Genomic DNA, 27,702 nt, shown 5'->3' on the forward strand with positions numbered 1-27,702 from the left:
CCCCTTTGGCCTGGCCCATGACACATCCTGGTGAGAAAGCCCTGTAAACCTCTAAGGTTATGTAGTCCTCAAATCACATTAGACAATCCTGCTATGAATCGCTGGTGCAAATGCCCCAGGCATAGCTCGGGTTATGGAATCGTAACCATATGTTGCCACATTCACACCTTCAATTTCAATAAGCCAATGTGCCACATTTATTCCCATATCCAGAAACATGGGTTAGAGAGGTTATGAAGGGAAAGGAAAATGGTGCTTGCCAGTGCACAGAACAAGATATCTTAGTGGGAAAATACATAGCTCTTGGAGATCCAGATGCCTGTGCTTGATGACAATTCCATCACTTGCTATGTTATTATTATTTGGGGCAATTAACATCACCTCCTGGAGCCCTTAATTTTCTCATCTGGAAAAAGGGATAATAATAGTACCTGCCTTATAAGCTTGTTAAAGGGGATTAAAAGAGAAAAAATGAAAGCATAGCATATAATAGGCATTAAATAAATATATGATTATTTTTGTGATTTGCAGGTTTCCACTGTCAAACAACAGCACTTCTCAAGCTACTTCCTGTGTATAAACTCTGTAGTATTGCTACTAGGGACTGTAGAGTATAGAATGATTTTTTTTTTATGTTGCATGAGAAACGTGTGTGTTTTAAAGTACTGACCTTAAAAAGGTAAGACTGATCTTGGTCTCCCTTTGGAAAGGATTTTTGTCTCAATAGCTTCCCAGTCTTACACAGCATGTCACTCTTCAAAACCAACTTGAAATTGCAGTGACAGAACTCGCATACTGATTGCCCATCCTGAAATTTTCTTTCGCCCTAATAAGAGGTTTCCTTCTCCGAAGGAAAAGTTAATTCATATGTTAATCTGTATGTTACATGTTTAAAAGCTTGAATAATATTTTATGTACAGAAAAGACTTAATGGACTTTGCTCTCCTTTTGTTTTCCCTATTCCCCAATCTACTCACCTTACCCACTCCACTTCCAAACTGTAGCAACAATGTGTCCTGGTTCTGCTGCTTCCAAATGATGGTCATCAATCATTTCTAAATGTTTAGATGGCCGTTGATCACTTAATATGGATTCATAGTTGCCTATATCTTTATTACCTACATTTGGTATATGTACTCTAGCCATTTGTTGAGCTACTTAACTGATGGTGGTTGGTGGTCTACTCACTAAGTCATATCCGACTCTTGTGACCCCATGGACTGTGTAGCATGCCATGTTCCTCTGGCCATTGAATTTTCCAGGCAAGATACTGGAGTGGGTTGCCATTTTCTTCTCCAGGGGATCTTCCTGAACCAGGGATCAAGCCCTTGTTCCTGCATTGCAAGAAGAGTTTTATGGGAAAACATCAGGGATAGGAAAAAAAGGCCAAAGAGTATAATAATCAGCAATAAAACAAAAGATCTAGGCATAAATCATTACTTCTAAGCTCCTTTACATTAGAGCATTCATAACTATTTACATAAGTCATGAACATTTTGAAGACATTTCCACTAGAGAAACATTTTTTTCTAACTGTATAGTATATGAAAGATTTTTAAGGATGGTCTCAGAAAATGAACTCAATAGTACCTTTGTAAAAATGATTTGGGTTTCAGTTATGATATTTATCTATATCTAAATCTCCAAATCAATTTGGAAAAAATACATAAATTCCAGAACTGTGTGTGTTAAAACTACTCTTTATGGTAATGATGACCCAATATGCAAGACAACAAGAGACAGAGATGTAAAGAACAGACTACTGAACTATGTGTGGGAGAAGGTGAGGGTGGGATGATTTGAGAGAATAGCATTGAAACATGTATATTACCATATGTAGAATTGATGACCAGTGTAAGTTCAATGCATGAAGCAGGGCACTCAAACCTGGTGCTCTGGGACAATCCAGAGGGATGGGTTGGGAAGGGAGGTGGGAGGGGGGGTTTGGGGGGTTCAGGATGGGGGGACACACATGTATACCCATGGGTGATTCATGTCAATGTATGGCAAAAACCACAATATTGGAAAGTAACTGGCCTCCAACTAAAATAAATTTTAAAAAACTTTGTCTTTAATTACTTTCCCCAAACCTGGTTTGATGTAGATTAGTCTTACGTTATAAGTCCTATTACGTAGTACATGTTCCCACATTTTCTTAAATGGAAGCTACCAAATCATCTTTTCTAGGTATTCTGATGTTTTTAAAATTAGTGGGAATGACTGCATTACGCTATACAAACCATAATAGAAAATTATAATACAGTATAATACTAACAGTCCCAGTCAATGCTAAGTGACCCCAGTTCAGTCGCTCAGTCATGTCCAAGTCTTCGTGACCCCTACAGCACACCAGGCCTCCCTGTCCATCACCAACTCCTGGAGTTCACCCAAACCCATGTCCATTGAGTCGGTGATGCCATCCAACCATCTCATTCTCTGTTGTCCCCTTCTCCTGCCCTCAATCTTTCCCAGCATCAGGGTCTTCTCAAATGAGTCAGCTCTTCAAATCAGGTAGCCAAAGTATTGGAGTTTCAGCTTCAACATTAGTCCTTCCAATGAACACCCAGGACTGACCTCCTTTAGGATGGACTGGTTGGATCTCCTTGCAGTCCAAGGGACTCTTCAAGAGTCTTCTCCAGTAGCACAATTCAAAAGCATTAATTCTTCGGTGCTCAGCTTTCATTATAGTCCAACTCATCCATACACGACTACTGGAAAAACCATAGCCTTGATGAGACGGACCTTTGTTGGCAAAGTAATGTCTCTGCCTTTTAATATGCTGTCTAGGTTGGTCATAATTTTCCTTCCAAGGAGTAAATGTGTTAATTTCATGGCTGCAGTCACCATCTGCCATGACTTTGGAGCCCCAAAAAATAGTCTTCCACTGTTTCCCCATCTATTTCCCATGAAGTGAGGGGACCAAAGTGACCCCAGACTGGTACTTTCTGAGTTTTTTTAATGACTTCACTGTTTCCTTCACTTATACAAGTATAAGCTACCATTTCTTACTGTTGCCAGTTTCCCTTTAGGCAGATTTTCTAATTTGGTTCAAGCATTTGTTCATTCACAAATGTTTATTGAGTGTCAATCACATGTCAGACACCACAGTGGACATCGGAGATGTGACAATAAAAGATACAATCCCTAACATACCTAGGAGCCCACAGAGCAATGGAAGGACAGAGAAGTGAAGAGGCAAATATACCATGTGCTAGATGCTAAAACTAATCACAGGGTACTACAGGGACATATAATAGAGGTTATCTAATTTAGATGGGGTGAGAGGGAACAAGCCAGAGTTGTCTGTGAAGTCTTCTGAAGTTATCACTGAGCTGAGTTTTGAAGGATAATCAAGAGTTACCAAAAATGTAGCGGGTAAAGGATGATTGAAGATGGATTTTCCTGGTGGCTCAGATGGTAAAGAGTATATATGCCTGCAATGCAGGAGATGGGTTCGATTTCTGGGTCAGGAAGATCCCCTGGAGAAGGGAATGGCAACTCAAGCCAGTATTTTTGCCTGGGGAATTCCATGCACAGAGGAGCCTGGTGAGCTACAGTCCATGGGGTTAAGAAGAGTTGGACACAACTGAGTGACTTAAACTTTCAAGAAGACTGTACTGTAACATATGCTTATGTGGTAATCCAGACAAGAAGTAATGTGGTCTTGAATGGTAGTAGCAGTTCAGAAGGAGAGTAGGAGAGCGATGAGAGACATTTGGGAGGTATTACTCAACACAACTTAGTGATTCATTGGAATAAGGGAGGGGCAGAGTCTAGGAAAAAGCTTGATTAAAAGGATGACTAAAGGAATCATCAAGTTGCATTAAAAATACAGAAGTAGTGTGAAGAGAAAGATTTAGCTTGGAACATGTTAGGTTGAGTGGATATTTTCAGCAGGGAATTACATATATATGGTATCCCAAGTGCTAGAAACACAAAGAGATGCCAAGCTTTTACTCGGCTGTGGGTGAAAGAAACAGCAGACCAAGTTCATTTAATCTGTGCATAAAATAAGAGAAATAATTCTGACAGAGGACCTGAGGAGCTTCTGTACGAAAAAGTTTTATAACTTTTTGGTAACTGGAGAAGGAAATGACAACCCACTTCAGTATTGCCTGGAAAATTCCATGGACGGAGGAGCCCAGTAGGCTACAGGCCATGAGGTGGCAAAGAGGCAGACAATGAGTGACTTCACTTTTCTTTTTTCTTGGTAACAGCTTTTGTGTGTCTAATTGGCATCTTTAACATGTACAAAACAGTACTTTTGATTAGTTATTCTATTAGCTGCTGCTGCTGCTAAGTCACTTCAGTCATGTCTGACTCTGACCTCATAGACGGCAGCCCACCAGGCTCCCCCATCCATGGGATTTTTCAGGCAAAAGTACTGGAGTGGGGTGCCATTGCCTTCTCCGCACTCTGAGTTGCATCTTATTTTCCTTATAGCATTTGTCTCCTTATGAGACTCATTTTGCAAGGTGCTTGAAGGAAAGTTGCATGGCTCAAGGTAGCCTGGAGTTAAAACTCTCCTCCAGGTCCTCCCCACCATTCTAGGCAAAACAAAGAACTCTCACCCAAAGAAAAAATAGGCATTAGTTTGATTACACCCAGCTCCAAGCTGGCCCAGCCTCTGGCTGATCTCCAGAACTCCTTGCCCCAGCCATTTAAGAGAGAACTACTCCAGCAACCTTGCAGAAGAACAGGCCCCCTTAAGACAGTAGCTTTCTCTTAGATAAGTGCAGCAGTTCCCTAATCTGACTGCTGCCCCTTCTCACCTCATTAAAGGTCATCTGTTCTGTAGAATGCTAGTCTTGTTCTTTTTCTGAGCCTCGCCTACTCTAACTCTGTACCTTTCATTTTTGGTGCCAAAATCCAGGAGGTTGAGGTTCCTTCTCCACGGCCAGCTCTTTGGAGCGTGGAAGCCTGCTGAGCCCACTTTCCTGCCCGGGCTTTCAAGAACTCTTCAAGAGGACGCCCTGTGAGCGATACAAGTCCTATGTAAGGGCTTTATTGGTTTTCCACATACTCCGAGGAATATTGGCCTCTCTCTCTCTCCCTGGTTTCTCTATACTCTTTTTCTCAAGACCAACCAACTCCAGGACAGAGGCCTTTTGGCATTCGACTGCTTTACATACAACACTCCATTCAAGCCGGCCCCTAAATTAAGGTAAGATCCAATTTGGACAGTTTTCTAGAGGCACCCTAAAACTTAGTCCTCTCTGGGTCCCAGGGACCCCCAGCCTAGGGCCACTCTGTAGGCGATGGTGGGGGATGCTCCACCTCAACACAGAGCTCTTTTCTCATAACTACTATTGTGACTACGGGTCACGACTCAAGCTCCCAATAGGAGCCTCTGCTTGCCTTTCAATTATGGGGTCTGTCTCACCAGTCTGTCCCAAAGGGTTCCCCTCTGACCTGTGTTCTCAAAAATCTCAAGCCACTCTCTCTGACTGAACTCAAGGCTAGCCGCTTAAAACAACTCTGTGTACAGATCTGGCTTCAATATCAATTAAACAATCAATTAAACAACCAAAATCACTGGCCTGAGTTCGGGACTTTTGATTTCAGTATTTTATCAGATCTCACTAACTTCCTCAAATGGAATGGCAAAGGATCGGAGATCCCATATGCCCGAGCCTTTTGGGCCCTTTGGAGCAGGCCCTCCCTATGCAAGAACTGCTCCACCCATGAAGTCCTTCTATGCACCTTGCCTCCCAAACAAAAGGGCTCTTCAACTAACCGCCAGTCACGACCTTCCGCACCCCTCGAGTTTGACCCAGTGGACGAGCCCCCTCCCTATCTGCCACCCTGCCAACCCTCTCCTTCCCCCTCATCCAATTTACCTACTGACCCCAAAACCTCTCCTGACTCCCCCGCTACCCCATCTCCCTGACTCCCTCTCCCCTCCCTTCCTGCCACATGGTCACGTACCCAACATATGTTTCCCCTGAGAGGTAGGAGGACCAGAGGGCCCCACCCAAGTCCACGTGCCATTTTCATTGTCAGATATGAGCCAGATAGAAGATAAAGAAAAGAATTCCTGAGACTCTCCCAGGCCTATTACCTCACATGGAGTGACATATATCCCAAATGCCACTCTCACTCCAGATGAAAAAGACCGTATCTGGCAAGCAGCAAAAGCCTATGCCAATCACTTACATAACCAAGACTGAGATAGCCCAGTTGCTGATTAGGTGGTGCCTCAGTTAGATCCCCACTGGACTTACCAGCCCAATGACCCAGGTATCAAGAGACTCAATCATATGATTACTTGCCTTCTAGGAATGCAGAAAAATACTCATATCTATGTCAATTATGATAAAGTCAGAAATCACCCAAGGGGCAGACAAAATTCCAGCCTTATTCTTGGCATGCCTCATAGAGGCAGTCCAAAAGTACATCAACCTAGATATCACCACCCCTGCTGGGTTACTCTACCTTCATGTTCAGTTCATCAGCCAGTCCGCCCCTGACATTAGATGCAAGCTTCAACAACTAGAGAAGGGCCCTGAGACACCCCCCCCCAAAGAGACCTAGAAGTAGCCTTCAAGGTGTTCAATAATAGGAAGAAGCTAAGAGACCGTGAGAGAAAAGCTAAATATGCCCTTTTGGTGGTAGCAATTAAGGAAGAGATCAGCCCAGCCCAAGTCATCGCAGACTGGAACTTAAGACTCCCTGCCCCCGCCTGGCCTGGACCCTGCTTCCAATGCAACCCGTCAGGACGATGGGCAAAGGCATGCCCAACCTGTAGCCAGTGGGCACGCTGAAAGATGGACTGTCCCCAGGGACGTGCTGATGCCCCTGAAGAGGTCCCCACCTTCCAAACCTGGAAAATGGAATGTCCACAGAGACGCCCTGGTGCCCCTGGGGAGATCCCCACTTCTCCCCAGAACCCCAGCCCAACACTACGAGAGTTATTCCAATGACGGGGCCCAGGTTCCAGCCCCCCAGCCCGTGTTCCACAAGCTTGGAACTTAGGGTAGACGGGGTAGTGGCTGGAAAAAGGACGACCTTTATAGTCGACACTGGAGCTGCTTTCTCAATTTCCTACTCCAGCCTAATTCAAGACTCAGAACTCAAAATCAAGTGAGTCTGTGGAGTTCCCTTAAGGCCAAAAATCAGCACTCCATTACTCGATCCTCATACACTCATTCCTCATAATGCCTAAATGCCCAATGGCTCTCCTAGGGAGAGATCTATTATACAAGTTGGGAGTCTTTATTACCATACCCCCACCTCGATACAGTCTATATATTCTGCATGCAGATGGCACCTGGACAGTCCCTATCCCTCACCCCCGACTTGCCTTTGGATCTACCCGCCTTAGACCCCCAAGTCTGAGACACTGATCACCCATCCATAGCCAAACAGCCAAACATCATCCCCCAGTCAACATTACCCTAAAAGACCCCTCGACTATAATCACCCAACAACAATACTCTCACCCCAGAGGCCCACAAGGGACTTAAGCCTATCATAGACCATCTTCTTCAAGCCTCTATCTTAATTCCTACCCATTCACCACACAACACCCCTATTCTGGCAGTAAGAAAGGGACCAAATTCTTGGGGACTGGTCCGGGACCTGAGAAAAATCAATAAGGCTATTACGCTGACATTCCCAGTAGTCTCTAATCCTTAAACCCTTCTGTCTGCCATACCCTCAACTGCAACCCACTTCACAGTATTAGATCTCAAAGATGCCTTTTTCACTATTCCCCTCCACCCCTTCTCCCAACCCCTTTTCGCCTTCACTTGGCAAGACTCTGAGACTCACATTTCACAACTAACATGGACAGTTTTCCCCCAGGGGTTCAGAGAGAGCCCCCACTTTTTTGGACAGGTTTTACAAAAGGATCTACAGACATTCGATCTAGCCCCAAGTCATCTCCTCCAATACGTTGATAACCTCCTCCTTTGTAGCCCAACCCGAAAACTCTCCAACATACTGCCAAACTCCTTGGGGCCCTGGGATCCTGGGGTTATTGGGTGTCCCAATCCAAAGCCCAAGTAGTACAGACAAACGTCACCTACTTGGGGCTCTCCATATCCCACCAACAAAAAACTATTCCCGCAGACAGAATCCAGGCCTTAATTAACTGTCCACTTCCAAAAACAAAAAGGGAACTCCTGTCTATCCTTGGCCTCCTAAATTTTTTCCGTATCTGGATCCCTAACTTCTCCCTCATTGTAAAGCCGCTCTATGAGGCAACTAAAGGATGTCTGGATGAGCCCCTCTTTAACCCCTCCTCGCTGGCCAATCCTCTTTGCCAGCTCACCCAGAGCCACCTCTACACCTGCCAGATCACACCAGACAATTCTTTCTCTTTGCCCATTCCAAACAAGGACAGGTCCTGGGACTTCTATGTCAGCAGGCTGGAGACACCTGGGCTCCCATAGCCTATCTGTCAAAACAGCTTGACATGTGACCAAGGAGGTGGCCTCCCTGCATACATGCCATGGCTGCTATAGCAGCCCTTGTACCCGAAGCAAATAAACTCTCTAGACATGCCCCTTTAACAGTTTGTTCTCCACATACCTTCCAAGACTTACTATCACATCGGGCTTTCCTCTCCCTTCCCTCTTCCAGGGTGCAAGTCCTACATGCCTTTCTCCTCGACCCTCGGCTTTCATTTTCCCCCTGCTCTCCCCTCCCCGTCAGCTTATTACCCATGTCCTCTACAACAGACCCTCTCCTACATAGCTGCAGCCTAACAGTAGATCTTACTCAAAACCCCTTTCAACATTTAACAGATCAGCCCATCCTAGACCCAGATGCCCCACACTGGTTCGTTGATGGCAGCTCTCAAAAATCCCCACCCTCTGCAGCAGGATATGCCATCATCCAGGGGGACCTTTGCCACAATTACGAGACCCAGACAATTGAAGCTTCACTTCTGCCACCTCACACCACCTCCCAACAGGCAGAACTGATAGCTCTCACCAGAGCTTTGACTCTGGCTAAAAATCTAAGGGTTAACATCCACACAGACTCTACATATGCCTATAACATAACATCACTCAAACATCCTAATATGGAGAGAGAGAGGTTTCCTAACCCAAAGGGGATCCCCCATTATTAATTCAGACCTGATCCACAAACTTCTAGAAGCAGCATTCTTACCAAACAAAGCCGCCATCCTCCACTATAGGGGACATCAAAAGGGAAGTCTCATATCAGCCTACAACAATGCTGCAGACCAGAAGGCAAAAGAGAGAGCCCTAGCCCATCCCTCCCTTCAGTCCCCTGTCATTTTAGCTCTGACTCCATCCAACCCTCCCACCACCAGAAAAATCCTCTCTTATCTACACTCACTCTTTTTTTTTTTTTACACTCACTCTTTCATCCCTCATCCAAGATACTCCCAACAGTTCCTCTGTAACCACTTCCCCATATCCACTGCTGACCAACAATATTTAGGTAACTTTACCCACTCCTGTCAAACATGTCAATGTATTAATCCCAATTCCAACCTTAAACCTACTTCCTTTCCAATCCACCAAATGCAAGGCAGCCTCCCAGCACAGGATTGGCAGATAGACTTTACTCATATGCCCCCAGTTCAGTGATTCAGATACCTCCTGGTCCTGTGGACACTTTTTCGGGATGCGTAGAAGCATTTCCCACTACAAACAAAAGAGCCCACACTGTGGCCCAAATCCTCCTCACAGAAATTATCCTCAGGTTTGTGATAAGGGCCTGGAATTTACTTCCAAGGTCACCCAACAACGTGTCCAATTCTTACAGATACCCTGGAAATTTCACATTCCATATAGTCTCCAGTCCTCAGGAAAGGTAGAAAGGATGAATAGAATAATCAAAGAAACTCTTAGCAAATTAATCCTCAAGGTACATCTGGATTGGACTAAACTTCTGCCAATTGTTCTCAGAGTGTGGGCTTTGCCCAGAAAGCCCCTGGGGCTGAGCCCCTTTGAGGTGATGTACAGAAGGCCCATGCTCCCTCCTGGACTCCCCGCTGAACCTCCTCCCATACCAAGCTTCCTACACTCCCCTCTGCTGGCAGAACTCCGCAATGCCCTCTGGAAATTCATCAACCACAACCTGCCTGCCCCGACCCCCAAGCCCCCTTGCCCCCTTTACAAACTGGGGACATGGTCTAACTGGGAACATGGTCGGTCTGTCAGATAATCCCCAGGATGACCTAAACCCAAAGTGGCAGGGACCATTCAAAATCATACTGCTTACCCCAACTGCAGCTAAACTCGAGGTGGTCACCTGGGCACACCTCTCTCACCTAAAACAGGTCACTTCTGATGCTGCACTGCCCCCCTTCACTGACCCGTATCAGGTCTCTCTCAAAGGGCCTACCTCCTTAAAAATGACCCGGCGACAACCTCTGTCGACCATCCAAGAAGACACTGAATGACCTGGACACTCTTCAACCTACAGCTGTTCCTGACCCAAAAGCTCCAACCCTGATATAACAGAGACATGCCTAGGCAAAAGCTTGTAGTTAATTCTTATCATGTTATTGAAATATATAACCCAGTTTGCCTGAGATGTCAGCCTTAGACAGATTAGTACAACTTAAAGCAAAAAAAGAGGGCAAGGAGACATTTTAATTCTTAAAGCAGAAAACTAAGATTTCTGTCTGTCTGGATATATATGTATGTCTCAGTATATGTCTGTCTCTGGATAATATTGCTGAAGTTAATTTATAAGTGAGCTAAACAACAGTTCATGGTTTCTGAAAGAAAGTAAGATGCATGTTTTCAGTAAAAAAGGTATAAGAATTACATTTTATTAAGAGAAAAAGGAAATATGGCTTATAGATGGCTGTTCTGTGAATGGACAAAGTGATGAATACAGAAAGTATAGAAAAGGTTTGTGGCAAGTAGAAAGTTTTGTGCATGGTACAAGTGTCTTAAGACATTAAACTGCCTTTGCAAAAAAAAAAATATGTTTCCATCCCATTACCCACTGGAGTCACCACCTGGGTACACCTCTCTCGCCTCACCTCTGATCCTGTGCTGCCCTCCTTAACTGACCCATATCAGGTCTCTCTCACAGAGCTTACCTCCTTAAAAATCACCCGGCGACAACCTCTGTCAAGCATCCAAGAAGACACTGAATGACCTGGACACTCTTCAACCTACAGCTATTCCTGACTCAACTACTACAAGACCTCTGGACCAGCACCCTGACAGGAAGCTCCTTCGAAGACCTGGCCATGCTGGTGTCTCAACTGTGGCTTCAGGGAACCTTCTACAACCTGACTCCAGACGAAATTGGTTTCTTTACTCTCATTCTCTACATCCTAATGAACACTTTTCCTCCTCAGATTCAAGCAACCACCAACTTGGGACCTTCTGCCCCACACCCTGACTGGCCTCTTCCTGTCTCTAACTATAACTGCACTCTTAATCTTAGTCCTTGCTATAGGCCTAATAACTATCTCCCCTCAGGACTGGTCACTTATCCTTTGTCTTTCCATTGGTATCACCTAGGTTGTTAGCTGTGTTCTACTCCTAGGGTACTATTTCCTCTGCACTGCCTAACTAACAGAACCATGACTCCTCTGTTCCTTATCCTTGCTGTGCTCCCCAGCCTTCTGGCTAGTCCCTGCCCCTGCTCAGACACTTATTCCTATGTTCATTCCTCATGTTATAATATGGCTCCAAGACCATGCACCATGAACCTGGGGGAGGGGGGAAAAGTCCAAACCCCTACTCACTGTTAAACTACAAAAGAGAGGAAGTTTCATGAGCACCTGCCATAAGCCAAATGGAAAAAAATACATTTCTATCCCATTACCCACTGGGGGTACTCAGACGGGGGTGGGATACTAGATTAAAAGCAGAAAAAAAAAAAGTTATAAAGAACTTAATTTCCCAGTTGCAGGCGACCCCTAAGCCTTATAAATACCTAGACCTCCTTTCCCAATTACGACCTCACATAAAACCTCACTCTGATAACCAACACCTTACCTGCCTTCTCAACTCTTCTAATTCTTCCAGTACACACGACACACATCCCAGTGTTGGATATGCAGGTCACGGTCTCCCTCACCATACATAGCAATTCCCTTACCCTCAACCTGGCTGTCACAGGACAACTATACCTTCCCTTCCCAACAAAAAACCACACAACTTATTGGGCCAGTGTCTGACAATGTCCTACTCTCAGTCTCTTCAAACCCAACCTGTATCAACTACTCTAGTCCCAACTACACTGGTCTTAACAAACTCCGCTCCTTCCTTCTGTTCCACTTGGGTTCTCTGGAACAGTACAAATAATTGCACCAACCTGGAATCTTCATTCTCTTTGGGACCTATGCATATTCATGTCTCCCTCTTGACCCCCCCTGGACCTTGATCTTGGTCTTCCTGACCCCAGGTCTAACATTCCTCAAAGAAGAGGTAGAACAAATAGTCTACCCCCAAGGGAAAATTTCCCACAGAAAAAGACGAACTGTCATAGCCCCCTTCCTGATTGGTACTGGCATAGCAGCAGCCCTAGGCACCGGGATTGGGGGCATCTCAACCTCAGCCCATTTTTACTACAAGCTGTCCCAAGAACTTAATGAGGATATGGAGCAAGTAGCAGAATCCTTCATTTCAATACAAAGACAAATTAACTCGTTACCTTCTGTGGCCCTACAAAATAGGCGAGCCCTGGACCTTCTCACAGAGATGGCAATGGCACCCCACTCCAGTACTCTTGCCTGGAAAATCCCATGGGCAGAGGAGCCTGGTAGGCTTCAGTCCATGGGGTCGTGAAGAGTCGGACATGACTGAGCGACTTCGCTTTTCATTTTCATGCATTGGAGAAGGAAATGGCAACCCACTCCAGTGTTCTTGCCCGGAGAATCCCAGGGACGGGGGAGCCTGGTGGGCTGCCCATCTATGGGGTCGCACAGAATCGGACACGACTGAAGCGACTTAGCAACAGCAGCAGCAGCAGGACCTTCTCGTCACAGAAAAGGGAGGGACCTGCCTTTTTCTAGGGGAAGACTGCTGCTATTTTGTTAATGAAACGGGCATAGTCCATGGTAGAGTCAAAGAACTTAGAGGCAGAATTGAATGCCACAAAAAAGTTACAAAACCTTTACACCCCAAAACTTGTTCCAACACGCCCTCCCTTGGTTACTCCCTTTCTTGGGACCATTGGTACTTATCATTTTATTCCTCTTATTTGGACCCTGTCTCTTCAATCTCTTTCAAAGGTTTCTCCAAGAACGGATTCAGGCCATCTCTTGAGACCAAGTCAAGGCTGTTCTTTTCCTTGAAACCCTGGCAGTGAGAATAAAAAATTAACACTATGGGCCTTAGACTTCCTTTCTCCCAGACTACAAACCCCTGACCCTCATTTATCAGCACAAAGAAGCCCTGAACATTAATGACACCCACATCTCTTTCTCTTTTTATATATATTCCTTAAAGTCTGGAATGAAGGAAAGTTGCATGGCTTAAGGTAGCCTGGAGTTAAAACTCCCCTCCAGGTCCTCCCCACCATTCTAGGCAAAAAAAAGAACTCTCTCACACAAAGAAAAAATAGGCATTAGTTTGATTACGCCCAGCTCCAAGCCGGCCCAGCCTCTGGCTGATCTCCAGAACTCCTCGCCCCAGCCATTAAGAGAGAATTACTCCCAGCGACCTTGGAGAAGAACAGGCCCCCTTAAGACAGTAGCTTTCTACATACATGCCTAAATATACTTACTCTTTTCTTAGATAAGTGCAGCAGCTCGCTAATCTGACTGCTGCCCCTTCTCACCTCATTAAAGGTGATCTGTTCCTGTAGAGTGCCAGTCTCATTCTTTTTCTGAACCTCGCCTACTGTAACTCCACACCTTACAGTGCTTTATTACTCATTGCCTGTTTCACATGACCCTCAATACACATACTAGAAAACAAGAGGGCAGTGATATTATCTGTCTTACTCTCATTTGTATTCATATCTCTTACAGTTCTCATATAGTATCTCATATGTATCTCATACAGTTGTTAGTATCTAATAACTGTTCAATAAATATTTGTTAAAAGCTGAATAAATGAAAGCTTTTATTATTCAGAGACCTTTTTGTCTCATACTGCCTGGTTCTGCATTGCATTGTGTTATTCTCTGTGTGTATGTCATGAGATTACAAAATCGTGAGATTGGTAAGTTTATGTGGTTCATAAACTGGTTCTGAATATATATATATATATATGGCTTCCATGGTGGCTCAGAGGTTAAAACGTCTGCCTGCAATGCGGGAGACCTGGGTTCGATCCCTGGGTTGGGAAGATCCCCTGGAGAAGGAAATGGCAACCCACTCCAGTATTCTTGGCTGGAGAATCCCATGGACGGAGGAGCCTGGTGGCTACAGTCCACGGGGTCGCAAAGAGTCGGACACTACTGAGCTTCTTTGTTGTTGTAGCCCACCAGGCTTCTCCGTCCATGGGATTCTTTACCAAGAAAGTTACATTTTTACAGAATGGACAGACATAAAATGCAGTCTTTAAAAAATAGATTTTCCAGAAACTAGTCATTTGTCCTATTACATTTGCCCTATTAACATACTGAGACCTATTAACATACTGAGAATTCTAATCTGTTTAATGATAGAAGAATAAACTTCTGACTTTGTATACTTTTTACAATACACTGAAGCACAATAAAAGACAAGTTCTAAAAATATCACTGAAGACTTCTGCACTTATGTTTTGAAAATTTTACTCCAGGGGGCAGTCCCAAGATGGTGGAAGAATAGGATGGGGAGACCACTTTCTCCCCCACAAACTCATCAAAAGATCATTTGAATGTTGAGCAACGTCCACAAAACAACTTGTAGACGCTAGCAGAGGATGCTGGTGGAGGACACCTGGCACCCAGAAAGGCAGCCCAATCTCTTCAAAAGTAGGTGAAGTGAAAGTGAAGTTTCTCAGTCAAGTCTGACTCTCTGTGACCCCATGGACTGTAGCCTACCAGACTCCTCCATCCATGGGAATTTCCAGGCAAGAATACTGGAGTGGCTTGACATTTCCTTATCCAAGAGGTGTTCCCCACCCAGAGATTGAACCTGGGTCTCCCACATTGTAGGCAGACGCTTTACCATCTGAGTCACCAGGGAAGTCTCAAAAGGAGGTAGGACAAAATGCAAGAGATGAAAACTGAGACAAAAGATTTAGGGATGGAGACCCGTCCTGGGGAGGGAGTCGTGAACAAGGAGACGTTTCCACACAATAGGAAACCCTCTCACAGGTGTGTCTGTGAGGATCTTTGGAATCTCAGAAGGCAACATAACTGGGGGGCGGGTGGGGGGGCAGGGGAAACACACAGAATACACACCAAACCGCAACTGCCAGTGGAGAAGTGGCCCAGATACTGTGCGTCTGCCCAGCAGCAAGTGGGGCTGGGCAAGGAGGTGCAGGCTGCATCGTCGGTCCCTAGGGTAAGGACTGAGCTTGAATGCCTTGAGGACAATCTAAGGGAGCTAAAGTGACATAGCAACCCCCAAACCATGGGATCACCAAAACAAAACAAAACAAAAAAAAGGACCTTTCCCGCGAAAGACTCTAATCCTGCATGGTGACCCCTGGAGCCCTCACAGAACAAAAGATTGTGCCCCTAACGAATACCAAAGGAGAGCAAGATGGCTGCCGTTTAGGGCCCTACCTCCCTGGAGGCAGAGAGGCATGTATATGACAGCCAGAGCTGGAAGGCAAGGAGTGGCTGCAATACTGGCCCCAGAGATCACATCCTCCGGCAAACTGAGCAGGCTGCCAGTTGCTTACCACATCTTCCTGGGATCTTGGGTGGTTCACATCTGCCAGTAGTGTCACAGCCTGAGGTAAGCTCCCCAGAGGAGACACACGTCAAACCTGGGACTGTGCCCTCACAGCATATATGGGAAACCAAGCAGCCTGGACCATGGAGGTGTATAATATGCATGGCCCACCTGGGACAGTCCACTTGCCAAGCACCCAGTCACTTGAGCAGCTTGGACCTGAAGGGCACAAAACGCACAGCCCATGTGGGTCTGTGACCTTGCAGAGCACCCAAGAATCTGAGAGGCTTAGACCTGGGAAGTGCTCAAAATGCAGGGCTCACCTGGGACAGTGCCTTTGCAGAGCACCCTGGAGGCTGAGCAGTGTGGACCTGGGAAGTACACATGCCCGTGGGCTGTGGCAAACCCCGTGCGGTCCATCCACTGTGAGCTCTCCCCACACATGCCAGTGGTATTTGTTTGCAGTGTCCATCCCTCTCCACAGCACAATCGAACAAGTGAGCCTTCGCCCACTCATGTCAAGACAGAAATTAGACACTGAAGAGACTTGCAAACAGAGAAAGGCAAAATAAACAAAGAAAGGGGAACCACCTCAGAAGTGACGGACAACAGAATAAAACCCTGCAATTATTGCTAAGACTGTGTATTTGAGGGGCAGCTATAGACCTTGAGAATAAGTACAAGCCAGAAGAAGGGACTATCTGACACAGAACTGACCCCATACTGCCCACAACAGCTCCCGAAAAACTCCTAGGTATATTTTTACTATTATCACCTTTTAAATTTTTTAAAATTTTAGTTCTTTATGACTCTTACCTTTCACTTTTATAGCCTACTATTATTACCTTTCAAAAAAAAACCCTATTTAAAAAAAAAATTCCATATATATTTTTTTAATTTTTGTGATCGATTTTGTTTTACATTTTTTATATTGTATTTGTCAGAGTCTAACCTCTATTCTAGGTTTTTAATCTTTGCTTTTTTATATTTGTAACTGATTTTGTACCTTTAAGAATCTAATCTTCAGTATCCATTTTCACGTAGGGATTTGATTACTGGCTTGATTGCTCTCTCCCCTCTTGACACTCCCTTTTCTCCTCCAAGTGACCTCTATCTCCTTCCTCCTTCTTCTCTTCTTCATATAACTGTCAGTCTCTCTGGGTATGGAGAGTTGTTGGCTGTGGAGTTGGCTGTTGTTGGCTCCACAGTTCCTGGCTGTGGAGAGTTGTTTCACCATCAGCCTAAGGGTTTCATCTTCTGTGGTATATGGATAGAGAAGTATTTAGGCTACTGTAAGAGAAGGACTGAAATCTAGAGGCAGGAGGCTTAACTCCAGAACTTTAGAACATCATAGAACTCCTTATTCCAGGGAACATTAATAGACAAGAGCTAACCCAAAAGTCTCCATACCTACACTGAAACTAAGCTCCACTGAAGAGTCAAGTTCCAGTGCAAGATACACCACGCTAATTCTCCAGAAAAACAGGAACACAACCTTAAGCATTAAAAGATGGGCTGCCCAAAGCCATGTCAAGCCCATAGACACCCCAAAACTCACTACCAGACACCTCATTGCACGCTAGAGAGAAGATATCCAGCTCTACCCACCAGAACACAGACACAAGTTCCCCAAACCAGGAAACCTTGACAAGCCACTGGCCCAACCCCACCCACAGGGAGCAGAATCCACAATTAAGAGGAACAACAACCTGTTGGCCTGCAGAAACGGCACCTCAAACACAGCAATCTAAACAAAATGAAAAGGCAGAGAAATATTCAGCAGGTGAAGGAACATGATAAAAAAAAAACCCCACCAAACCAAACAAAAGAAGAGGAGATAGGGAGTCTACCTGAAAAACACTTCAGAATAATAATAGTAAAGATGATCCAAAATTTTGAAAACAAAATGGAGTTACAGATAAATAGACTAGAGACAAGGATTGAGAAGATGCAAGAAATGTTTAACAAGGACCTGAAGAAATAAAGAAGAGATGATCAATAATGAACAATGTAATAACTGAGATTAAAAGCACTCTGGAGGGAACCAACAGTAGAATGACTGAGGCAGAAGAGAGGATAAGTGAGGTGGAAGATAGAATGGTGGAAATAAATGAAGCAGAAAGGAAAAAAGAAAAAAGAGTTAAATGAGGACAACTTCAGAGACTCTGGGACAAGGTTAATCACCCCAACATTTGAATCATAGGTGTCCCATAAGAAGACAAAAAGAAAAGGAATTAGAAAATAGTTGAGGAGATAATAGTTGCAAACTTCCCTAAAATGGGGAAGGAAATAGCCACTCAACTCCAAGAAAACCAGAGAGTCCCAAAAAGGTTAACTCAAGGCAAAACACCCCAAGACACATATTAATCAAACTAAAAAAATATTAAAAACTTAGAGCAAACACTAAAAGCAGCAAGGGAAAGGCAACAAATAACACTCAGAGGGATCCCCATAAAGATAACAGCTGATCTTTCAATAGAAACTCTTCAGGCCAGAAGAATCAAATAAATAAAATTAGAAATGAAGATGGAGATATCACAACAGACAACATGGAAATACAAAAGATCACAAGAGACTACAATGAGCAATTATATGCCAATAAAATGGACAACTTGGAAGAAATGGACGAATTCTTAGAAAAGTATAACCTTCCAAAACTGAAACAAGAAGAAATAGAATATCTTAACAGACACATCACAAGCACAGAAATTGAAAATGTAATAAAAAATCTTCCAACAAACAAAAGCCAAGGACCGGATGGCTTCACAGCTAAATTCTACCAAAAATTTAGAGAAGGGCCAGAACCTATCCTACTCAAACACTTCCAAAAAATTGCAGAGGAAGGTAAACTCCTAAACTCTTTCTATGAGGCCACCATCACCCTAATACCAAAACCAGACAAAGATGCCACAAAAAAGAAAACTACAGGCCAATACCACTGATGACCATAGATGCAAAAATCTTTAACAAAATTCTAGCAAACAGAATCCAACAACATATGAAAAAGATCATACATTTGACCAAGTGGGCTTTATCCCAGGGATGCAAGGATTCTTCAAAAGTCACAAATCAATCAATGTGTTACACCATATTAACAAGTTGAAAGACAAAAACCATATGATTATCTTAATAGATGCAGAGAAATCCTTTGACAAAATTCAACACCCATTTATGATAAAAAAAAAAAAACCCTCCAGAAAGCAGGCACAGAAGTAATATAACTCAACACAATAAAAGCCATATTCAAAGAAACCCAAAGCAAATAGTATCCTCAATGGTGAAAAATAGAAAACATTTCCTCTAAAATCAGGAACAAGGCAAGGGTGCCCACTCTCACCACTAATATTCAACATAGTTTTGGAAGTTTTAGCCCACAGCAATCAAAGAAAAGAAATTAAAAAAAGGATTCCAGACTGGAAAAGAAGTACAACTCGCACTGTTTGCAGATGACATGATCCTCTACATAGAAAACCCTAAAGACACCACCAGAAAATTACTAGAGCTACTCAATGAATGATAGGATACTGAAAGGGGAACTCCATGGGTCAGTAGATGCCCAATACGCTACTGGAGATCAGTGGAGAAATAACTCCAGAAAGAATGAAGGGATGGAGCCAACACAAAAACAATACCCAGTTGTGGATGTGACTGCTGATAGAACCAAGGTCTGATGCTGTAAAGAGCAATATTGCATAGGAACCTGGGATGTCAGGTCCATGAATCAAGGCAAATTGGAAGTGGTCAAACAGGAGATGGCAAGAGTGAATGTCAACATTCTAGAAATCAGCAAAATAAAATTGACTGGAATGGGTGAATTTAACTCAGATGACCATTATATCTACTACTGTGGGCAGGAATCCCTTAGAAGAAATGGAGTTTCCATCATGGTCAACAAAAGAGTCCAAAATGTAGTACTTGGATGCAATCTCAAAAACGCCAGAATGATCTCCATTCATTTCCAAGGCAAACCATTCCATATCACGGTAATCCAAGTCTATGCCCCAACCAGTAACACTGAAGAAGCTGAAGTTGCATGGGTCTATGAAGACCTACAAGACCTTCTAGAATTAACACCCGAAAAAGATGTCCTTTTCATTATAGGGGACTGGAATGCAAAAGTAGGAAGTCAAGAAACACCTGGAGTAACAGGCAAATTTGGCCGTGGAGTACAGAATGAATCAGGGCAAAGGCTAATAGAGTTCTGCTAAGAGAATGCACTGGTCAGAGCGAACACCCTCTTCCAACAACACAAGAGAAGACTCTACACATGGACATCACCAGATGGTCAACACCAAAATCAGATTGATTATATTCTTTGCAGCCAAAGATGGAGAAACTCTATACAGTCAGCAAAAACAAGACCGGGAGCTGACTGTGGCTCAGATCATGAACTCCTTATTGCCAAATTTAGACTTACATTGAAGAAAGTGGGGGAAACCACTAGACCACACAGGTATGACCTAAATCAAATCCCTTATGATTATACAGTGGAAGTGAGAAATAGATTTAAGGGTCTAGATCTGACAGATAAGAGTACCTGATGAACTATGGACAGAGGTTCTTGACATTGTACAGGAGACAGGGATCAAGACCATCCCCATGGAAAAGAAATGCAAAAAAGCAAAATGGCTGTCTGGGGAGGCCTTACAAATAGCTGTGAAAAGAAGAGAAGTGAAAAGCAAAGGGGAAAAGGAAAGATAAAAGCATCTGAATGTAGAGTTCCAAAGAATAGCAGAAGAGATGAGAAAGCCTTCCTCAGTGATCAATGCAAAGAAATAGAGGAAAACAACACAATGGAAAGACTAGAGATTGCTCCAAGAAAATTAGAGATAGCAAGGGAATATTTCATGCAAAGATGGGCTCGATAAAGGACAGAAATGGTATGTACCTAACAGAAGCAGATGGTATTAAGAAGAGGTGGCAAGAATACACAGAAGAACTGTACAAAAAAGATCTTCATGACCCAAATAATTATGATGGTGTGATCACTCACCTGGAACCATTCATCCTGGAATGTGAAGTCAAGTGGGCCTTAGGAAGCATCACTACGAACAAAGCTAGTGGAGGTGATGAAATTCCAGTTGAGCTATTTCAAAACCTGAAAGATGATTATGTGAAAGTGCTGCACTCAATATGTCAGCAAATTTGGAAAACTCAGCAGTGGCCACAGGACTGGAAAAGGTCAGTTTTCATTGCAATCCCAAAGAAAGGCAATCGCAAAGAATGCTCAAACTACTGCACAATTGCACTCATCTCACACGCTAGTAAAGTAATGCTCAAAATTCTCCAAGCCAGGCTTCAGCAGTACATGAACCATGAACTTCCAGATGTTCAAGCTGGTTTTAGAAAAGGCAGAGGAACCAGAGATCAAATTGTCAACATCTGCTGGATCATCGAAAAAGCAAGCGAGTTCCAGAAAAACATATATTTCTACTTTATTGACTATGCCAAAGACTTTGACTGTGTGGACCACAACAAACTCTGGAAAATTCTGAAAGAGATGGGAATATCAGACCACCTGACCTGCCTCTTGAGAAACCTATATGCAGGTCAGGAAGCAACAGTTAGAACTGGACATGGAACAATAGACTGGTTCCAAATAGGAAAAGGAGTACGTCAAGGCTGTATATTGTCACCCTGCTTATTTAACTTATATGCAGAGTACATAATGAGAAATATTGGGCTGGAAGAAGCACAAGCTGGAATCAAGATTGCCAGGAGAAATATCAATAACCTCAGATATGCAGATGACACCACCCTATGTCAGAAAGTGAAGAGAAACTAAAAAGCCTCTTGATGAAAGTGAAAGAGGAGAGTGTAAAAGTTGGCTTAAACATTCAGAAAACTAAGATCATGGCATCTGGTCCCATCACTTCATGGGAAATAGATGGGGAAAGAGTGGAAACAGTGTCAAACTTTATTTTTTGGGCTCCAAAATCACTGCAGATGGTAACTTCACCCATGAAATTAAAAGACGTTTATCCTTGGAAGAAAAGTTATGACCAACTTAGACAGCATATTGAAAAGCAGAGATATTACTTTGCCAACAAAGGTCTGTCTACTCAAGGCTATGGTTTTTCCAATTGTCATGTATGGATGTGAGAGTTGGACTGTGAAGAAAGCTGAGCGCCGAAGAATTGATGCTTTTGAACCGTAGTGTTGGAGAAGACTCTTGAGAGTCCCTTGGACTGCAAGGAGATCCAACTAGTCCATCCTAAAGGAGATCATTCCTGGGTATTCATTGGAAGGACTGATGCTAAAGCTGAAACTCCAATACTTTGGCCACCTCATGTGAAGAGTTGACTAATTGGAAAAGTCCGTGATGCTGGAAGGTATTGGGGGCAGGAGGAGTACGGGACAACAGAGGATGAGATGGCTGGATGGCATCACCAACTTGATGGACATGAGTTTGAGTGAACTCTGTGAGTTGGTGATGGACAGGGAGGCCTGGCGTGATGTGATTCATGGGTTCACAAAGAGTCGGACACGACTGAGTGACTGAACTGAACTGAACTGAATCAATGAATAGAGTAAAGTCGCAGGATATAAAATTGATACACACAAATCCTTTGCATTTCTATACACGAACAATGAGAAAATATAAAGAGAAATTAAGGAAACAATCACATTCACCATTACAATGAAAAGAATAAAATGCTTATGAATAAATTTACCTAAAGAACCAAAAGATCTATATATAGGAAGCTCTAAAATACTGATGAAAGAAAATAAAAATGACACAAATAGATGCAGAAATATATCATCATTGTGGATTTGAAGAATCAATATATTGAAAATGAGTATACTACCCAAAGCAATCTATAGATTCAGCACAACCCCTATCAAGCTACCAACAGTATTTTTCAGAACTAGAACAAATAATTTCACAATTTGCATGGAAATACAAAAAAAAACTCGAATAGCCAAAGCAATCTTGAGAAAGAAGAATGGAACTGGAGGAATCAACCTGCCTGACTTCAGGCTCCACTACAAAGCCACAGTTATCAAGACAGTATAGTACTGGTACTAAGACAGAAATAGAAATTAATGGAACAAAACAGAAAGCCCAGAGATAAACCCATTCATGTCTGGACACCTTATCTTTGACAAAGAAGGCAAAAATACACAATGGAGAAAAGACAATCACTTTAACAAGTGTTGCTAGGAAAACTGGTCAACCACTTGTAAAAGAATGAAACTAGAACAGTTTCTAACACCATACACAAAAATAAACTCAAAGTGGATTAAATATCTAAATGTCAGAGCAGAAACTATAAAACTCCTAGAGGAAAACATAGGCAGAACACTCTCTGACATAAATCACAGAAGGATCCTCTGTGACCCACCTCCCAGAGTAATGGAAATGAAAACAAAAATAAACAAATTGGACCTTATTAAACTTAAAAGCTTTTGCAAAAAGAAGGAAACTGTAAGCAAGGTGAAAAGGCAGCCTTCAGAATGGGAAAAAATAATAGCAACTGAAACAACTGACAAAGAATTAATCTCCAAAATGTACAAGCAGCTCATGTAGCTGAATACCAGAAAAATGACCAACCCAATCAAAAAGTGGGCCAAAGAACTAAACAGACATTTCTCCAAAGAAGACATACAGATGGCTAACAAACACATGAAAAGATGCTCAACATCACTCATTATCAGAGAAATGCAAATCAAAACCACAATGAAATACCATCTCAGGCCAGTCAGAATGGCTGCTATCAAAAAGTCTATAAACAATAAATGCTGGAGAGGGTGTGGGAAAAAGGAAATTTTCTTACACTATTGGTGGGAATGCAAACTAGCACAGCCACTATGGAGAACAGTGTGTAGTTTCCTTAAAAAACTGGAAATAGAACTGCCATACAACCTAGCAATCCCACTGCTGGGCATACACACTGAGGAAACAAGAATTGAAAGAGACATGTACTCCAACATTCACTGAAGCACTGTTTACAATAGTTGGGACATGGAAGCAGCCCAGATGTCCATCAGCAGACAAATGGATAAGGAAGTTGTGGTACATATACACAATAGAATATTACTCAGCTGTAAAAAAGAACACATTTGAGTCAGTTCTAATGAGGTGGATGAAACTGGAATCTATTATACAGAGTGAAATAAGTCAGAAAGAAAAGCACCAATACAGTATATTAATGCATATATCCACGCACCTATGGACACCTTATCTTGGACAAAAGAGGCAAGAATATACAATGGAGAAAAGACAATCTCTTTAACAAGTGGTGCTGGGAAAACTGGTCAACCACTTGTAAAAGAATGACACTAGAACACTTTCTAACACCATACACAAAAATAAAATCAAAATGGATTAAAGATCTAAACGTAAGACCAGAAACTATAAAACTCCTAGAGGAAAAGATAGGCAAAACACTCTCTGACATAAATCACAGCAAGATCCTCTATGACCCACCTCCCAGACTAATGGAAATAAAAGGAAAAATAAACAAACGGGACCTAATTAAACTTAAAACCTTTTGCACAATGAAGGAAACTATAAGCAAGGTGAAAAGGCAGCCTTCAGAATGGGAGAAAATAATAGCAAACAAAGCAACTGACAAAGAATTAATCTCAAAAATATACAAGCAACTCCTGTAGCTCAATTCCAGAAAAATAAATGACCCAATCAAAAAATGGGCCAAAGAACTAAACAGACATTTCTCCAAAGAAGACATACAGATGGCTAACAAACACATGAAAAGATGCTCAACATCACTCATTATCAGAGAAATGCAAATCAAAACCACTATGAGGTACCATGTCATGCCAGTCAGAATGGCTGCGATCCAAAAGTCTACAAGCAATAAATGCTGGAGAGGGTGTGGAGGAAAGGGAACCCTCTTACACTGTTGGTGGAAATGCAGACTAGTACAGCCACTATGGAGAACAGTGTGGAGATTCCTTTAAAAACTGGAAATAGAACTGCCTTATGATCCAGCAATCCCACTGCTGGGCATACACACTGAGGAAACCAGAATTGAAAGAGACATGTGTACCCCAGTGTTCACTGCAGCACTGTTTATAATAGCCAGGACATGGAAGCAACCTAGATGTCCATCAGCAGGTGAATGGATAAGAAAGCTGTGGTACATATAAACAATGGAATATTATTCAGCCATTAAAAAGAATACATTTGAATCAGTTCTAATGAGGTGGATGAAATTGGAGCCTATTATACAGAGTGAAGTAAGCCAGAAAGAAAAACACCAATACAGTATACTAACACATATATATGGAATTTAGAAAGATGGTCGGAGAAGGCAATGGCAACCCACTCCAGTACTCTTGCCTGGCAAATCCCATGGACGGAGGAGCCTGGTAAGCTGCAGTCCATGGGGTTGCTAGGAGTCGGACATGACTGAGTGACTTCACTTTCACTTTTCACTTTCATGCATTGGAGAAGGAAATGGCAACCCACTCCAGTACTCTTGCCTGGCAAATACCATGGACGGAGGAGCCTGGTGGGCTGTCATCTCTGGGGTCACAAAGAGTCAGACATGACTGAAGCGACTTAGCAGCAGCAGCAGCAGAAAGATGGTAATGATAACCCTATATGCAAGACAGCAAAACAAACACAGATGTATAGAACAGTCTTTTGGACTCTGTGGGAGAGGGCGAGGGTAGGATGATTTGGGAGAATGGCATTGAAACATGTATATTATCATACGTGTAATGAATCGCCAGTCCAGGTTTGATGCATGAGACAGGGTGCTTGGGGCTGGTACACTGGGATGACCCAGAGGGATGGGATGGGGAGGGAGGTGGGAGGGGAGTTCAGGATGGGGAACACATGTACACCTGTGGCAGATTGATGTCAATGTATGGCAAAACCACTAAAATATTGTAAAGTAATTAACCTCCAATTAAAATAAATAAATTTATATTACAAAATAAAAATAAATACAGCAAGAAAATGCATATATGTAGAATTTAGAAAGATGGTAATGACGATCCTATACACAAGACAGCAAGAGACACAGATGTAAAGAACAGACTTTTGGACCATTAGGGAGAAGGAGAGGGTGGAATGATTTGAGAGAATAGCACTGAAACATGTATATTACCCTATGTAAAATAGATGACCAGTGCAAGTTTGATGCATGAAGCAGGACACTCAAAGCCAGTGCTCTAGGACAACCCAGAGGGATGGGTTGGGGAGGGAGGTGAGAGGAGGTTCAGGATGGGGAGACACATGTGCACCCATGGGTGATTCATGTCGATGTATGGCAAAAACCACCACAATATGTGAAGAAATTACCCTCCAACTAAAATAATTAATTTTTTAAAAAAGAAAATTTTATTCCTTCCCAGAGAGGAATCCATCAAAATGTAATTTCACTTGAGTTTTCAGATGAAGCAGGATATCACTGATTCATTTACAGGCACCTTCGTGTCTGCCAGCTCATCCTCTGGCTGCTAACCTGTGGATAGGCACACTAACAGAAGTCACAAGGACTTTTCCAGCCCTCACCTCTAAGAAAACGTCAATGGATCAAATACCATCTCTGCAAAGGAGGGATTTAAAAAACTACCCCAAACCATTGGCATCTGCCTGCTGTTTCAGGTGACTTCCACAGATACACAGGACTCCTGGAGATTGATCTTAGATGCCACCACAGACCTAGGAATGAAGGTTGATTGTGTTTTTCAATCTCAGTTCAGCTCAATCATGAGACTGTATATCTTTGGAGGGATTTAGGTTCCCTTGCCAACACTTCTCTTGCTGCTTGTATACCTAGTTATGTCAAATTGGTAGGGGATGGGGCACTATTCTGAGAGGTGCTAATGAATCAAGGAGGTTAATTCCCCTCTGAGTGACATAACTGCTGCTACTGCTAAGTCGCTTCAGTCATGTCCAACTCTGTGTGACCCCATAGACGGCAGCCCACCAGGCTCCCCTGTCCCTGGGATTCTCCAGGCAAGAACACTGGAGTGGGTTGCCATTTCCTTCTCCAATGCATGAAAGTGAAAAAATAAAGTGAAGTCGCTCAGTCATGTCTGACTCCAAGCGACCCCATGGACTGCAGCCCACCAGGCCCCTCTGTCCATGGGATTTTCCAGGCAAGAGTACTGGAGTGGGATGCCACTGCCTTCTCTGTGAGTGACATAAGGATACACTATTCAAAAGTTTCCCTATTTCCACATACCCTCACAGAGCAGTTGTTATATGAGCAAAAAAAAAATCATCTGGGTAATCAAAAGAAGAATTTCAATTATGAAAATTTTATTCAGGGATTAGAATATCCATTGTTACTCTAACCAAGACTTTGTCTTCTCATATCAGGGCCAGAGAGACTTGCAGACTTACATGAAGCTGAGTGTGTGTACACAGGTGGATAGATGGAGTTCATGAACCCTTATCTGGTCCAATTGTTTTCATAGTGTATTTATCTCACTGGATAAAAACTTTCCCTGTAAGAAGTACATCCTAAAAGAATTCTATTTCCCATACAAAGAATGACAGATCTACAGTCAGAAATGCTCTCAAGTGAGATAAAATTGTACACACTGCTCCGTTTGCTACAGATTCAATCAGCAGGAAAAGAGGTAATGTAAATACTACTCTGTTAAAGCTCCTTATAGAAGACAGCTAGAAAATGTGGACTTGAAAGCCTCATGTCAGCTGTTGGAAACATACCAAATCCAAGGTTACTTCTTGGATTTGTAAAGCAAGTAAAGCAAGAAAGTTTTGCTTTACTGGAAAATTAGCTCTGCTTAACCCAATAATATCAACTTCTATTTGATAGTTTATAGACATTATAGTGTTTCATTTTGTTTTGTCTGGCACAGATGAAAGAGGTCCAGCATTATCCATCATGAAATGTTGACAACTCTGTCTCCAGCATACATGCTGAATCTGACCACGTCTCAAATCTGCACTGCATCCATCTTGTCCTAAGCCACTCTCATCGCCAGCCTGGATTACTGTCATAGCCTCTTTACCAATGTTCCCCATG

At 43.0% G+C, this 27,702-nt stretch overlaps 1 long non-coding RNA gene across 5 annotated transcripts in view; it reads right to left on the reverse strand.

Annotated features, from left to right (window-relative positions):
* The window catches only part of LOC129639789 (uncharacterized), a 104,573-nt gene that overhangs the window by 49,197 nt on the left and 27,674 nt on the right, over positions 1-27,702 (reverse strand). For all 5 annotated transcript variants that reach the window (XR_008708605.1, XR_008708604.1, XR_008708606.1 and 2 more), the window contains exon 3: positions 1,189-1,334. This is a non-coding gene — a long non-coding RNA (uncharacterized LOC129639789). The remainder of the gene's footprint in view (positions 1-1,188; positions 1,335-27,702) is intronic.

Source organism: Bubalus kerabau, chromosome X (assembly GCF_029407905.1).
Source record: "Bubalus kerabau isolate K-KA32 ecotype Philippines breed swamp buffalo chromosome X, PCC_UOA_SB_1v2, whole genome shotgun sequence".
Classification (NCBI taxonomy): Eukaryota; Metazoa; Chordata; class Mammalia; order Artiodactyla; family Bovidae; genus Bubalus; species Bubalus kerabau.